The sequence below is a fragment of the Lycorma delicatula genome, chromosome 12 (assembly GCF_047948215.1).
Source record: "Lycorma delicatula isolate Av1 chromosome 12, ASM4794821v1, whole genome shotgun sequence".
In the NCBI taxonomy this organism is placed as follows: domain Eukaryota; kingdom Metazoa; phylum Arthropoda; class Insecta; order Hemiptera; family Fulgoridae; genus Lycorma; species Lycorma delicatula.
In genome coordinates, this window is record NC_134466.1 from 2,740,598 (window position 1) to 2,756,314 (window position 15,717).

General features: G+C 32.9%; 1 protein-coding gene across 1 annotated transcript in view; it reads right to left on the reverse strand.

The window, feature by feature from the left end:
- LOC142333334 (dynein axonemal heavy chain 10-like) overlaps positions 1–15,717 on the reverse strand; it is a 363,654-nt gene that overhangs the window by 188,791 nt on the left and 159,146 nt on the right. The window lies entirely within an intron of this gene.

Genomic DNA, 15,717 nt, shown 5'->3' on the forward strand with positions numbered 1-15,717 from the left:
ACATATAGTTGTGGCAGTGAAATTATTTTGATGGACTACAATTGCATTCAATTCGGTTTGTATAGCTGCTGACTCTTAAGAGTATACTGAACAAATTTTTGAGATACATTCTGTCATTTGACCCTACATTTAAGAGATTACAATGACTGTTTTCTTAAATGTAGGCCATTAGTTTTGGATGCTTTCAGCCTAGACTTCCTGTATATAAAATGCATGGTTAGGTGTGATCAACATGCATATTGATAAAACTTATATAATAACTATATTTACCTGTTATAAATTTGCAAAATAGTTTTGTTTTCCTAAAACATACTTGTGATAATAAAGTTTTCAACCAAATGTGTAAATATAAGATAAGTAAAGTACCTTATTATAATAAAGTTAACTCATTTATAATTAATTAATATCCAAAACCACTTTGATTATGAATATATCTTAAAAATATTCAATTTTTTTAATACGTGTTTAGTGACTTTTTACAAGATATAATACTTAATGTTATTGGAATTCAAATAGTTTTACGTTATTCATAATTACCTTTGAATTATTAGTTATTTTTAATTTACAGGTTATTATTGATAAAGGAACCTACAAGGGAAGTACCAAGAATCGCATTACTCAAAAGAGATGTGTAAATAATTCAGTATATGATGGAATTATGAAAGAAAAATCCATTGAATATAATCAAAGTTATAATTCAAAATCACATTTACATATTCATAAAAAACGAAAAATTATGATTGTAATTTCTGCCAAAAATGTTTTAGTGATGTTTCTTAATTAAAGATGCATATTAATTTACACACCAAGGAGAAAAATTATGTATGTAAATTTTGTCAAAAGTCATTTAATATTAAAAGCAATTTAACGACACATCTTAATATTCATAAAAATGAGAGAAATTATGTTTGCAACTTTTGTCAAATGTCATTTAATTGTAAAAGCTATTTAAAGAGACATCTTAATAATCATACAAAAGAGAAAAATTATGTTTGTACATTTTGTGAGAAGTCTTTTATCAAAGTTCTATTTTAAATATATTTAAATACATAAAATATAATATTTAAATTACATTTAAATATTCATACAAAAGAGATAAATTATGTTTGTACATTCTGTCAGAAGTCTTTTAATCAAAGTTCTAATTTAAAATCGCATTTAAATATTCATACTAAGGAGAAAAGTTATATTTGTAACTTTTGTCAAAAGTCATTTAATAATAAAACTTGTTTCGACACGCATATTAATATTCATACAAAAGAGAAAAATTATATTTGTAATTTTTGTCAGAAGTGTTTTTATGAAATTTCTAATTTAAATATTCATACTAAGGAGAAAAATTATATTTGTAACGTAATTATATTTGAAAAATTATGTATGTAAATTTTGTCAAAAATCATTTAATGCCAGAAGCAATTTAGAGACATGTAAATATTCATACAAAAGAATAAAAATAATGTTTGCAACTTTTGTCAGAAGTCTTTCAGGGAAAGTTATGCTTTAAAAGTACATTTAAATATTCACAGAAAAGAGAAAAATTATGTTTGTAACTTTTGTCAGTAGTCTTTTAATCAAAATTCTACTTTAAAATCACATTTAAGAATTCATACTAGGGGAAAAAATATATTTATAATTTTTGTCAAAAGTCGTTTAATAATAAAAATCATTTAAAGAGACATCGTAATATTCATACAAAAGAGGACGATTTTACTTGTAACTTCTGCCAAAAGTTGTTTTATCGCATTTGTGATTTTAAAAAACACATTTATTTCCACTCTAAATAAAAAAATTAATGCTTGTAACATTTATCAAAAATCTTTTAAGTTTTTTAAGCATGGCACATTGGTATGTAATATTTTTATACATAAAAAATCTTTTAATAAAGTTATATTTTAGAAAGACATCTTAACGTTATTCTTATTAGAGAATCGTTATGACCTTTAAAATTCTTATAGTAAGAAAATTGATTAAGAAAAAATTAATAGCATTCTTTCAAGTGTGTGTAATTTAAGATTCGGATAACAAAATTTATTTAATGTTTATAATTTATTTAACATTACATTTTTCTCACTTTTATATGTTGCAACTAAAGGTGGAGAGGTTTCAATTTATATATTACTGTATTTTATAATGTGTGGGTATGTTTATGAACATTTTAAGTCCAGAACCATGGCAATCAGAAAATTTGGTGTAAAGAGGTGTGTGTAAAGTTCTTAAGTGAGACTTGTTATACAAATCACAAGTTACATGTGTTTTTCTTGAACATTTTTTCCTCAAGTGCATTTTCACAAATAACAGTGACATGAATGAATTTAAAGCCTCATTGTGATTTTTTATTAAATTTAACTTATCTGATATCTGTGCCGCAACTAGTTTCACTGTTTTCCTCCATGCTTTTATGAATACCATCGTTTAATTTTAATGGTTCTGAAAATTCAAAATAAATTAAACTTTAGAAAAGGCAATAGAAATTGTTTGTTCAGTTTAAAAGATTATAATTTATGCAGCTTATTTTAATTTTACACATACTATTTGTTCCGCACAAGATCTTCCCTTTCTAAACCACCCTGATGTATTCTCAAAGTTGTTTATTGATGTGCAATGTGTATTCTCTACAACTTTTGTAAGATTTTATAGATTACTGAAAGAAGAGAAATTCCTTTGAAATTATTAACTTCCATTTTGTCTCTTTTTTTCTGTGTCCCAAATGTTCTAAAAATAATTTCTCTAATAGACCATATATTAATTATCTAATATTCATAATTTTAAACATTGCATTGTTATTCTCACCAGATGCTTTATTATTTTTTAGAAATATAATTATATATTCTTTATTTTTTGTTTATTTGGGGGATTTGAGTTTTTTAGTTAAGTTACTGGTTTCAAACAGTTGAGCTTTTCTTTGGGGTTCTTAGCTGTTTCAATAGTTTTTCATAATAATTTGCTAAAGTTTTTCTATCACAAGTTTATTCGACTTAATTAAAAATATTTTTACTTAAATTTTATCTGCAATTAATTTTTTAGAAATTAATTTTCTTTGTGAGTAGACTTATTTTATTGTAATGAAAATTTCAGTTTTAGAAATACACGTATAAAATATAAATTGTAAGTCTTATGTGATAATAATATTTTGTTTATAATATAAAATATTTCAGAATTATGTATTTTGTTTTTTTATTATATCTGTGAAATTGAAACTTATGGATTAAATGATAATTTATATATGTTTATTTAATTTTAAAAGTTGTATTATCGATTAATTTTCAAATGTACATTCCACGTGGTTCATTTTTTAATCTAATAAACAAAGTTTTACAGAAAACAGATTGTTTTTTTATTTAAAACATTCCTTTTTATAAAAATAAATAGATTGTATTAGTGTGACTGAATGCAAGTTTATTAAAAATATTTTGTGTTATTATGATCATTAAAACTAAATTAAGCTACCCTTTTTGCCCAACCTACATGGTGAAAGTGTTACTAAAGTATGTGTACATCCAGGTCCTTGGATTTCTGTAACCTTAACCTTTCCATTTTAAATGTTTAGTGTTCCAACTGTGGAGTTCTGATTTTGGTGGCATCTTATCAAAAAATAGATTGTTTTGAGATGCAGCATTTATAAAAATATCATTTTTTTATCTTTAGTGATCAAATAGTAATTAAGTGTCTTTAGGGGCATAATTAGAGGTTTTTAGGGGCATCGAATACTTCGGTCATTAGCCCCATCCCACTTCAAAAAAAAAAATTAAAAAAAGGTTCAATAAACACATTCTCATGAAAAAATGATCAAAATTTCACATTCTTCTATAATTTCAAATCCAAAAGTTACCGCCTAGGCTTTCCTTTCAGCCAACCTTTCTTGCGTTTTTCCATTCTGCGAACGGCCTCAACTTCCGATGACAGTGTGTCTGAGGCTTCGGACATGGCATCGTCTTCTCTTTCTGATGCCAATGACGTTCTGCCGGCTTACATCAGGTGATGAAAGCTTCATTGGTGCTGTAAGCATCGTTGCAATTGAATCTAAACTCGCAAGCGATGCACTTTTGGCGGCTGATGAACTTGATTCAATGTCTAAGGCTGTGCTTGGGCCGGCTGATACAGATGCTCTCGCCACAGCTGTTCTCTGAGCTTTTGGAGCCTCTGTACGTACAGTTTTATTATCGTCTGAGTCTGGTGCTTTTTCAATAATTACTTGCACCTTCATTTTGGTTGACTCAGATTTTTCTTGTACTCTTGTCACAGTATCACTTTGACTCGTCGTCAGAGTGATCTTTTGATCTTTGTCAGATAAATCAAGACTTTTCTTCATTACGTCTGTTGGTGGCGTTATAATCGAAGGTTTTGCCAGTTTTTTAAACTGCGCTGGTACGGGTCTTATGTCAACGATGTCATTCCGGGAATGAGCCTTCTCATGTTTACTTAGTTGTGTCTGATGAGTCGACTCGATCTTGGAATCGATGATTCTTTCTATCATTGTTGTGAGACTTGGTGCCATCGTATTAAGCAACTGCTTCACGTTGATTTTAGATTTGGGGGGGAGCAGCAGCTGCTTCTGCGAATGTAGTCGATGGTCTAGGTGTATGTAGATTGACAATCTTGTTTGCTTCAGGGTAGCTAACTTTTTGAAGCGTTTTAACTTTCTGAATGGCTGTTTCTAATTTGTATACCGGGCAGTTCCTAGATCGACAGTTGTGGTACCCTTTACAATTAATGCAGACTGGAGGGTCTTTACATGGATCACCCTCATGTATCTTCTTCCACATATACAAATTTCCTGCGCTTCACATCTAGCTGCAGTGTGTCCGAAACATTGACACTTAAAACATCTCATCGGTTGCAGAATAAATGCCCGTACATCAAGCCGATGGATGCCAGCTCGTACCTTTTCAGGAAGATTTGGCCTATTGAATGTCAAAACATGCGAGGCCGAAGGAAGAATCTCACCATTCTATCTCATAGTAAGTCTGCGACAATGTGTCACTCCCTGACTAGACATTTCCTGCACTATTTCTTCTTCAGTACAGTTAAGAAGATCACGGCAAACAACAACTCTGGATGTATTAAGTGTACTATGCGGTTGGACAGTAACCGCAAATTCACCGATCTTCAACGCCTGGACTTTCTCGCTTTGCATGTCGTTGATAGTTTCGACATGTAATCCATTAAACGTCTTACGGATTTTCTTGACAGGACCACCAGCACAATTAGTAATCTTTCTTACCTTTTGGACTTACCTTTTGGAAGTTACCATTCTCTTTCATAATGACCAAAAATCTTGGTTTGGGAACATTATTTCCAAACAAAGCTCTTCTTAAATCTTTACTGATTTTATCAGCATCTTTTCTCATCTTATCACTCTCCTTACTTTTTTCCTCTTCGCTTGTGGCGAATCGGCGTTTTCTAAACGAGGGTGTTTACGTGCACCCTCTGCCACGTTAGTTTGTTCAGGAATATATAAAAAAAAAACCCTTCTGTAGCAAGGCTAGCCACCGGGGTACACCCCCACTCCAGGGCTACTAACCTTGGAGGTCCGATCCGGTACTCCGGTGGAACCGGCATATGTCCTGGCAAAGAGCGGATGCGCAGTCTCTGCACTGACTCCAGGCTCCTACTCATCGAAGCCTTTAGAGCTCCCATGCACCGACATACATGGGCACCATTGCTACATGCTTGCCATCGCAGGGGGCATGTAGACAACAGAAGGGTCTCTGTTACATCTGCAATAACATTGACCCTGGCCGCCACATCGCCAGCTCTAAGTTTGGTATGTATCCACTTCCTAATCAATAAATTGTTCATATCCTGCAGGTAGCCGAAAAATCCAATCCGTCTGTTGACCTGAAGATGGAGACAGGCCAATAAAGTAATACATCCGAGGAATTTACTCGTTAGCCAGCTATACGTATTGTACATAAGTACAGCTGTTGCCGCCCTGGACGTGGAATGTAGATGTTGTGTTCCGGACGTGGGGATTACCTACCTCAGGGCAAATCTTTTATTTATCATTATTGTAATGTTACTTTATTTTCTTGTTATGGATAATAATTTAAAGATAATTTGTTCCAGCATTTTTTTTATTTTTGACTCATTTTCATTCTCTTTTTTTCAGTTCGTTTCTTGTTTACATGTGTTGTTTTTACACAAGTTTACATGTGTTTTAACCTAACAGAAAGTACATCAATGAAGTACTGAGAAAGTTCTTTTTGTCGGCTTCAAAAGCCTAAAATTTTTGTATTTTTTTAAAGTAAATTCCAACCTTGCAGTCTTGATCCTAACAGTTCAGCTTCATCTTTTCATAAATTTAAATCCCAAATCAAGTCATTTAATTCACGTTGTGATATAAGATGTGTCTTATTGGAAGATAATTCAAAATCAAAATCATTGTTGTTTTCTTCAGTACTGCCTGATTCTTCATCGCTGCTTTCCAAACATACATTCTCAGATGGCTCAGGAACCAGAATAATTTCACTATAGGTACAGGCCTGATTGTAGATTGCAATGAAGGGTATTTTACAGTCAGTATGTTTAGAATTTTTTACAAATTCCAGACACACTTGTTAAAAAAAAGTAACAATCGGTTACATGATCCTATCGTTCACACCAAACCATAGGTACACCAAATGGCAAAGCCTTTTGTGTACCTTTCAGCCATCCTATTAAACATACAGAAAAATTAATACATACTATATGAGGAGCCTGCATCTTATCCTGATCAATTTTACACTGAAAGTTCAATTGACATGCTTTTTTAATTAAAGGTGTAAATGTTTTTTTCTATTTGATTTTACGGTAAACTCGCCACATACATAACAAAGGCCACCCCCATCATATACACAATTTCGAGGCATTATGACACTGCACTATTAATAAACTTAAGACATCAATAAGACTGAACAAAATTAATTCATTCCTAAATTCAGTGCTTAATACAAACACAGCCGTGTTTTCAGCTACATGTTTTGGCCTATTTAGACATGATTAATATTGTCCGTGAAGGCTCACTCTTCAGTATTAGACATATGTGACACTCTTCAGTCACATATTAGACATGATGTCATAATATGTGACTGCGATACGGATTTAATTCTTTTTCTAGTATTGTTTATTTATATCTTACAAATTATGTTAAAATTAAGCGATAAAAAATGAGCTAACAAAATACAATATATAGGAGCTTAAAATGCTAACTTTACGGAAAAATGAAAAACATACTTTAATTAAAATAAAAAAAAATTTTCAAAAATGGTGGCCGATAGAAAGATTCTGAGTTCATACTTAAAACAGATTAAAATCATGTTTTACATGTTAATACACAAAAATTATGTTTATCAGTGTAATCAAAGAGGAACTTCTATTGTTTCAGTCACTTATACTTAGAGAATAATAGAAGGGCACATCAATAAACAATTTGAATACATCAGGACGGTTTAGAAAGGGAAGTTAATGAACACAACAAATAGTTTGTGTAAGATTAATAATCTGAGAAAGTATGGTGAAATATAAGAACTATATAATTATATTTTAAAAAGGTATGCGATTCTGCTGGTAGAAATGGACATAAATGTTAAACTTTTTAACTGAACAATTTCCACGCCTTTTCTAAAGTTAAATTTATTTTGAATTATCAGTACCATTAAATTCAAAAAATGCTTAAGGTAATGAGATTATGGTCCCTTTTAATTGTGTTCTAGATAGTAAAAAGAATGGAGGAAAACTAAATGCGGTAGGAAAAGTTTAGTTTACAAAAAGGACAATCTAGAAATTAGTAAAATTATGAATTCAACAGTCATATGAAATCAACAGTTTCAAAAAATAAAGACTGTACCCCATTTTTTATATAAAATTTTGATTTCTTCAACTGCACAGATTATAAACTACATAAATTTCATTATTTTACGAATTTGTGTCATATATTTACTAAAATGGGCACCCTGTCAACTACTAAAAATAAATATGATATCCATAAATTAAAATTTACTTCATCTAGACAGCAATTCGTTGCAACACCTAGATCGCTGTATGCAAGCAAGTACCTGTCCACCATATTAAATCGCTTGGAGCCTTAATTGGCTCCAAGCGATTTAATATGGTCAGCCATATACGTCTCTAGGTTAGCTTCACACAACAGTGCGGTAGGAGCCTTTTCCCTTAGGTAAACTACTGATGTCGGTTCAACGTAGAAACCGCACCAAGGAACTTACACACAGTCCGACAATGCGGCTCTCGCCGCTTGTGAGTGGCCAATTTTACTCTTGACCTCTGAAGTTCCAGGGTGGCCCGGTCTCTGCCCTCCTCCCCTCCAACAAGAGCAGGGCAATCAAACATCAGGTGTTCATTTGACTGGACCTCCACGCAGACGCATAGATCATCAGCTGCAAGAAGCAACCGAAACAGATATTGGTTTAAATTAACATGGTTGGTGAGGACCCGGGCACCCGTTGTCCTTAAAAACGAGCTCCAGGGAAATCATCCCCCCAGATCCTGTATAAACTTATACAACGATCTTCTCTTAGTCGTAGTGTGCCATTCCAGCTGCCATGCTTCCATCACGAGGCTAGCAGCTTCTTCCGCGGGCGGGAGACGGGTTTAAATGAACGAAATTTAGATCCGGTGCATTGTGATCACCGTTCCGCTCCGGTACAGTCCCGGATCGAAACCGCATCCAAGTACTTCTTGGCAATCCCGACCTCTTCGCAATCTCCACATAGCTGCCCGAACTTTACCACTAAATCGAGTGGAAGAGCCTTTCCCAATATAGTGGTAGCCTTGTAGGAGGTTGTTTTAAAAATACCAGTGCATACAATTAAGGCTCTGTGCTGGGCACTCCTTAAATTTCGACAAGTGCTTTATTCATATGCAACCTAAGCGCCCAAACTGGCGTCGCGTATGAGGTCATGCTTTCGAAGACTCCTCGGTACACCATGCCCAACAACCCATAGCGTTTCCGAGCAATCCTCCTAAGTTTGTGCATTATTGAGACGGCGTCCGCCGCTACTTGCCTAATGTGATTGCTAAACAGTAACTTTTCATCAAACTAAACACCTAGGTACTTATGAACTCGAACACGGCTGATTTCACAGTCTTTAATGTGAGGGTTACGACTGTACGATAATTTGTCTGCATCCTTGAGAAACATAAACAGTCTTGGGCACAGAAATCTTTAAATTTTAAATGTTCATCCAGCCCTCTGCGATTGACAAGGCCGCCTGCGCCCGGTCTTTCACCTGCGGTCGTGAATTACCACGAACTAAAAGAAGACAGTCATCAGCGAAAGACTGGGCCGTAACCCCTTCTGGAAATGTCAATCCCAGAAATCCATCGAATACCAGCTTCCACAGCAGGGTACCGAGAACGGAAACCTGCGGGCTTTCGCTGGTGACGGATTTTTCCACAACAAGGTACGCATACTTAAACAAGAGCCGTAAGGTTGACAAATAGTCACGTACCACGGACTGCAGGGCTACGGGAACATTGCGTTCCAACTCGTAGAGGACAGAACTCCAACACAAGGAAGGAAATGCTGCCTGTATGTCTATAAAAATTGCTAAAATATGTTTACAGTTAGCGCTTTCCACCTCGGAAATATAATTTAAGATGCAATCCTCGGTGCCAACCCCTTTCGTGAAGCCATACTGGCCTCGATTTAGAAAACAGTTCACCTCAATGGTTTCCCAGAGCTCCACGGGTTGAATATAGCTGATAAAACCGGTTGTAAGAGGAAATTTGAAATTTAAAAAGGAATTTTTTTTATTCGTGGACACACAATGAAGAGTTGTAATTACAGACCGGATACAATATTATTATTATTATTATAAGTTAACAATATCAAATGTAAAACTTAAAAATTGAACAACCATAATACAAAACAAATAAAATTAATAATTAAAACTTGCAATATCACAATGAAATAGCAATAGTAAAAATCTAGATTAAAACAAAATTACAATCTGGTATACGCCAAATAACATAAATATACAAAACACTACAATAACAAAGTATTCGAATACAGATGCAAGGTCTTAAGAAATTACAACGCAATCTATAAAACTGACATATTATTACCTGAAATATTTCTAAATATTTTATTTAGTTAGCCCTAATTTAAATTTCCGATGCAATGCTGCATAACAAACACAGCCATAAGGGATGTGGTATCCCTTACTGTTCTTAACTGGGTGAAGTTTATTGCTGATGGTAGCATTCCACTCACTTTCCCTCCACTCATCATGAACCATCCTCTTCAGAAAACAGACAAGATCATTCAAAACAATGCGATCAGTGAAAGCAGCCTGCAAACAAGCTGCTGTTGTGGGCTATCAACGTGCCCATTGGCTGAAATTGTGTTATGGCTAGGGAAGCAGCAGAAGCTCACACTTGTATTACATTAAATCATCCCAGAAATAACAGATTGAATCTCACAGGGAACAGGTAGTTGAAAGTACAAGTTACTAATTGCCTGAAAGGAAATCATGGAATCTGAACAGAAAAGTACGTGACGATATGTTTGTAATTATATTTAAGCCTTATTAATAGCACAGCTCCACAACAAAACACTGACGATGCTGGTAAGGCCAAACATGTATGTTCTATGTCAATAGACATGCTTTCATAGTTTGACAACTACAAAAGCATTACCATGTTTAGAGCGATCTGTATAAACTATAGCATCCGGATTCATATTATTTAAAATAATATAAAATTCTTGTAAAATAACCTGATTCATATAACTTTTCATGATATTGACAAAAACTAAAGCAGTAATTTATAAAAAAAGAAGAGAGAGAGAGAGAGAGAGCTGCCAAAGAGAATAATATTGAGATCTGTAGATAATTATATATCTACAGAAACCTAGGCGGTAAGCTCTGATGCCTAGCAGGGCACTAGTCTGGGGTGTTCCTCATATTGATTACGATGTGGGATGGAGAACACCATGTCAAAGGGGTTGGACAAGCCATATAGGAGCACATCATTTAGTTTGTCTATACCAAAGAGTTGGCTTACTACTGTTCACTAAGAGACATACAACAGTGCTTGAACGAAACGCACCAGTAGCAAGATGGGCAAATGAATGATGGACTGCCGTGAGCATCCTCGTTCGAGTGGGGGCTTGTGTAGACAAATAAGCCACACAAACATACTCCAAGAAGGAACGGACCAGAGCTTGGTAGTATCGTAACATTCATTCTTGATCAGCCACCCAACAAGTATTAGACAGAAACCTCAGCATGTCTAGCATTTTTAGATATTTTACCTTCAGCTCCTTTATGTGACAATCACTGGTCAAAACAAAATCTTAAAATTCTAATCTGGATGCATGGTTCAAATAGTTCACCACATAAAAACAGATGAGGTCAACATCTTCCCTCAACCGAGAAAAGCAGATGCATTTTGTTTTCTCTGGGAAAACAGGCAATGTTTTAATAGATCCCTTCACAGAGATCATTGTTGTTTGCTGTGTTAATTGGTGTATTGAATTTTATATAATAGCGATTGATTGAAGTGGTTTTCAGTAAACCAGTATTGGTCTTAGTAGCAGAAGTAACCATTCTCTCCTTGCCTGTGCTCAATGTTACATTAGCAGATGTGTGAGACTTTACTTAGTCTAAAAAACCCTTTACCATTCTGGTTAGTTTTTTGTACATTGTTAGAGAGAGCCTGGACAAGACTAACACCAGGTTGTACAAGATTTCTCATGCTGGGCGATTTTCTGTATTCCTGATGAGCCAGAATTTAGGAATGAATTAATTTTGTTCAGTCTTATTGATGTCTTAAGTTTATTAATAGTGCAGTGTCATAATGCCTCGAAATTGTGTATATGATGGGGGTGGCCTTTGTTATGTATGTGGCGAGTTTACCGTAAAATCAAATAGAAAAAAACATTTACACCTTTAATTAAAAAAGCATGTCAATTGAACTTTCAGTGTAAAATTGATCAGGATAAGATGCAGGCTCCTCATATAGTATGTATTAATTTTTCTGTATGTTTAATAGGATGGCTGAAAGGTACACAAAAGGCTTTGCCATTTGGTGTACCTATGGTTTGGTGTGAACGATAGGATCATGTAACCGATTGTTACTTTTTTTTAACAAGTGTGTCTGGAATTTGTAAAAAATTCTAAACATACTGACTGTAAAATACCCTTCATTGCAATCTACAATCAGGCCTGTACCTATAGTGAAATTATTCTGGTTCCTGAGCCATCTGAGAATGTATGTTTGGAAAGCAGCGATGAAGAATCAGGCAGTACTGAAGAAAACAACAATGATTTTGATTTTGAATTATCTTCCAATAAGACACATCTTATATCACAACGTGAATTAAATGACTTGATTTGGGATTTAAATTTATGAAAAGATGAAGCTGAACTGTTAGGATCAAGACTGCAAGGTTGGAATTTACTTTAAAAAAATACAAAAATTTTAGGCTTTTGAAGCCGACAAAAAGAACTTTCTCAGTACTTCATTGATGTACTTTCTGTTAGGTTAAAACACATGTAAACTTGTGTAAAAACAACACATGTAAACAAGAAACGAACTGAAAAAAAGAGAATGAAAATGAGTCAAAAATAAAAAAAATGCTGGAACAAATTATCTTTAAATTATTATCCATAACAAGAAAATAAAGTAACATTACAATAATGATAAATAAAAGATTTGCCCTGAGGTAGGTAATCCCCACGTCTGGAACACAACATCTACATTCCACGTCCAGGGCGGCAACAGCTGTACTTATGTACAATACGTATAGCTGGCTAACGAGTAAATTCCTCGGATGTATTACTTTATTGGCCATGTCTCACAACAATGATAGAAAGAATCATCGATTCCAAGATCGAGTCGACTCATCAGACACAACTAAGTAAACATGAGAAGGCTCATTACCGGAATGACATCGTTGACATAAGACCCGTACCAGCGCAGTTTAAAAAACTGGCAAAACCTTCGATTATAACGCCATCAATAGACGTAATGAAGAAAAGTCTTGATTTATCTGACAAAGATCAAAAGATCACTCTGACGACGAGTCAAAGTGATACTGTGACAAGAGTACAAGAAAAATCTGAGTCAACCAAAATGAAGGTGCAAGTAATTATTGAAAAAGCACCAGACTCAGACGATAATAAAACTGTACGTACAGAGGCTCCAAAAGCTCAGAGAACAGCTGTGGCGAGAGCATCTGTATCAGCCGGCCCAAGCACAGACTTAGACATTGAATCAAGTTCATCAGCCGCCAAAAGTGCATCGCTTGCGAGTTTAAATTCAATTGCAACGATGCTTACAGCACCAATGAAGCTTTCATCACCTGATGTAAGCCGGCAGAACGTCATTGGCATCAGAAAGAGAAGACGATGCCATGTCCGAAGCCTCAGACACACTGTCATCGGAAGTTGAGGCCGTTCGCAGAATGGAAAAACGCAAGAAAGGTTGGCTGAAAGGAAAGCCTAGGCGGTAACTTTTGGATTTGAAATTATAGAAGAATGTGAAATTTTGATCATTTTTTCATGAGAATGTGTTTATTGAACCTTTTTTTAATTTTTTTTTTTGAAGTGGGATGGGGCTAATGACCGAAGTATTCGATGCCCCTAAAAACCTCTAATTATGCCCCTAAAGACACTTAATTACTATTTGATCACTAAAGATAAAAAAATGATATTTTTATAAATGCTGCATCTCAAAACAATCTATTTTTTGATAAGATGCCACCAAAATCAGAACTCCACAGTTGGAACACTAAACATTTAAAATGGAAAGGTTAAGGTTACAGAAATCCAAGGACCTGGATGTACACATACTTTAGTAACACTTTCACCATATGTAGGTTGGGCAAAAAGGGTAGCTTAATTTAGTTTTAATGATCATAATAACACAAAATATTTTTAATAAACTTGCATTCAGTCACACTAATAATACAATCTATTTATTTTTATAAAAAGGAATGTTTTAAATAAAAAAACAATCTGTTTTCTGTAAAACTTTGTTTATTAGATTAAAAAATGAACCACGTGGAATGTACATTTGAAAATTAATCGATAATACAACTTTTAAAATTAAATAAACATATATAAATTATCATTTAATCCATAAGTTTCAATTTCACAGATATAATAAAAAAACAAAATACATAATTCTGAAATATTTTATATTATAAACAAAATATTATTATCACATAAGACTTACAATTTATATTTTATACGTGTATTTCTAAAATTGAAATTTTCATTACAATAAAATAAGTCTACTCACAAAGAAAATTAATTTCTAAAAAATTAATTGCAGATAAAATTTAAGTAAAAATATTTTTAATTAAGTCGAATAAACTTGTGATAGAAAAACTTTAGCAAATTATTATGAAAAACTATTGAAACAGCTAAGAACCCCAAAGAAAAGCTCAACTGTTTGAAACCAGTAACTTAACTAAAAAACTCAAATCCCCCAAATAAACAAAAAATAAAGAATATATAATTATATTTCTAAAAAATAATAAAGCATCTGGTGAGAATAACAATGCAATGTTTAAAATTATGAATATTAGATAATTAATATATGGTCTATTAGAGAAATTATTTTTAGAACATTTGGGACACAGAAAAAAAGAGACAAAATGGAAGTTAATAATTTCAAAGGAATTTCTCTTCTTTCAGTAATCTATAAAATCTTACAAAAGTTGTAGAGAATACACATTGCACATCAATAAACAACTTTGAGAATACATCAGGGTGGTTTAGAAAGGGAAGATCTTGTGCGGAACAAATAGTATGTGTAAAATTAAAATAAGCTGCATAAATTATAATCTTTTAAACTGAACAAACAATTTCTATTGCCTTTTCTAAAGTTTAATTTATTTTGAATTTTCAGAACCATTAAAATTAAACGATGGTATTCATAAAAGCATGGAGGAAAACAGTGAAACTATAATAATAAACTATAATTATAAAACTATAATATAAAATCACAATGAGGCTTTAAATTCATTCATGTCACTGTTATTTGTGAAAATGCACTTGAGGAAAAAATGTTCAAGAAAAACACATGTAACTTGTGATTTGTATAACAAGTCTCACTTAAGAACTTTACACACACCTCTTTACACCAAATTTTCTGATTGCCATGGTTCTGGACTTAAAATGTTCATAAACATACCCACACATTATAAAATACAGTAATATATAAATTGAAACCTCTCCACCTTTAGTTGCAACATATAAAAGTGAGAAAAATGTAATGTTAAATAAATTATAAACATTAAATAAATTTTGTTATCCGAATCTTAAATTACACACACTTGAAAGAATGCTATTAATTTTTTCTTAATCAATTTTCTTACTATAAGAATTTTAAAGGACATAACGATTCTCTAATAAGAATAACGTTAAGATGTCTTTCTAAAATATAACTCTATTAAAAGATTTTTTATGTATAAAAATATTACATACCAATGTGCCATGCTTAAAAAACTTAAAAGATTTTTGATAAATGTTACAAGCATTAATTTTTTTCTTTAGAGTGGAAATAAATGTGTTTTTTAAAATCACAAATGCGATAAAACAACTTTTGGCAGAAGTTACAAGTAAAATCGTCCTCTTTTGTATGAATATTACGATGTCTCTTTAAATGATTTTTATTATTAAACGACTTTTGACAAAAATTATAAATATATTTTTTCCCCTAGTATGAATTCTTAAATGTGATTTTAAAGTAGAATTTTGATTAAAAGAC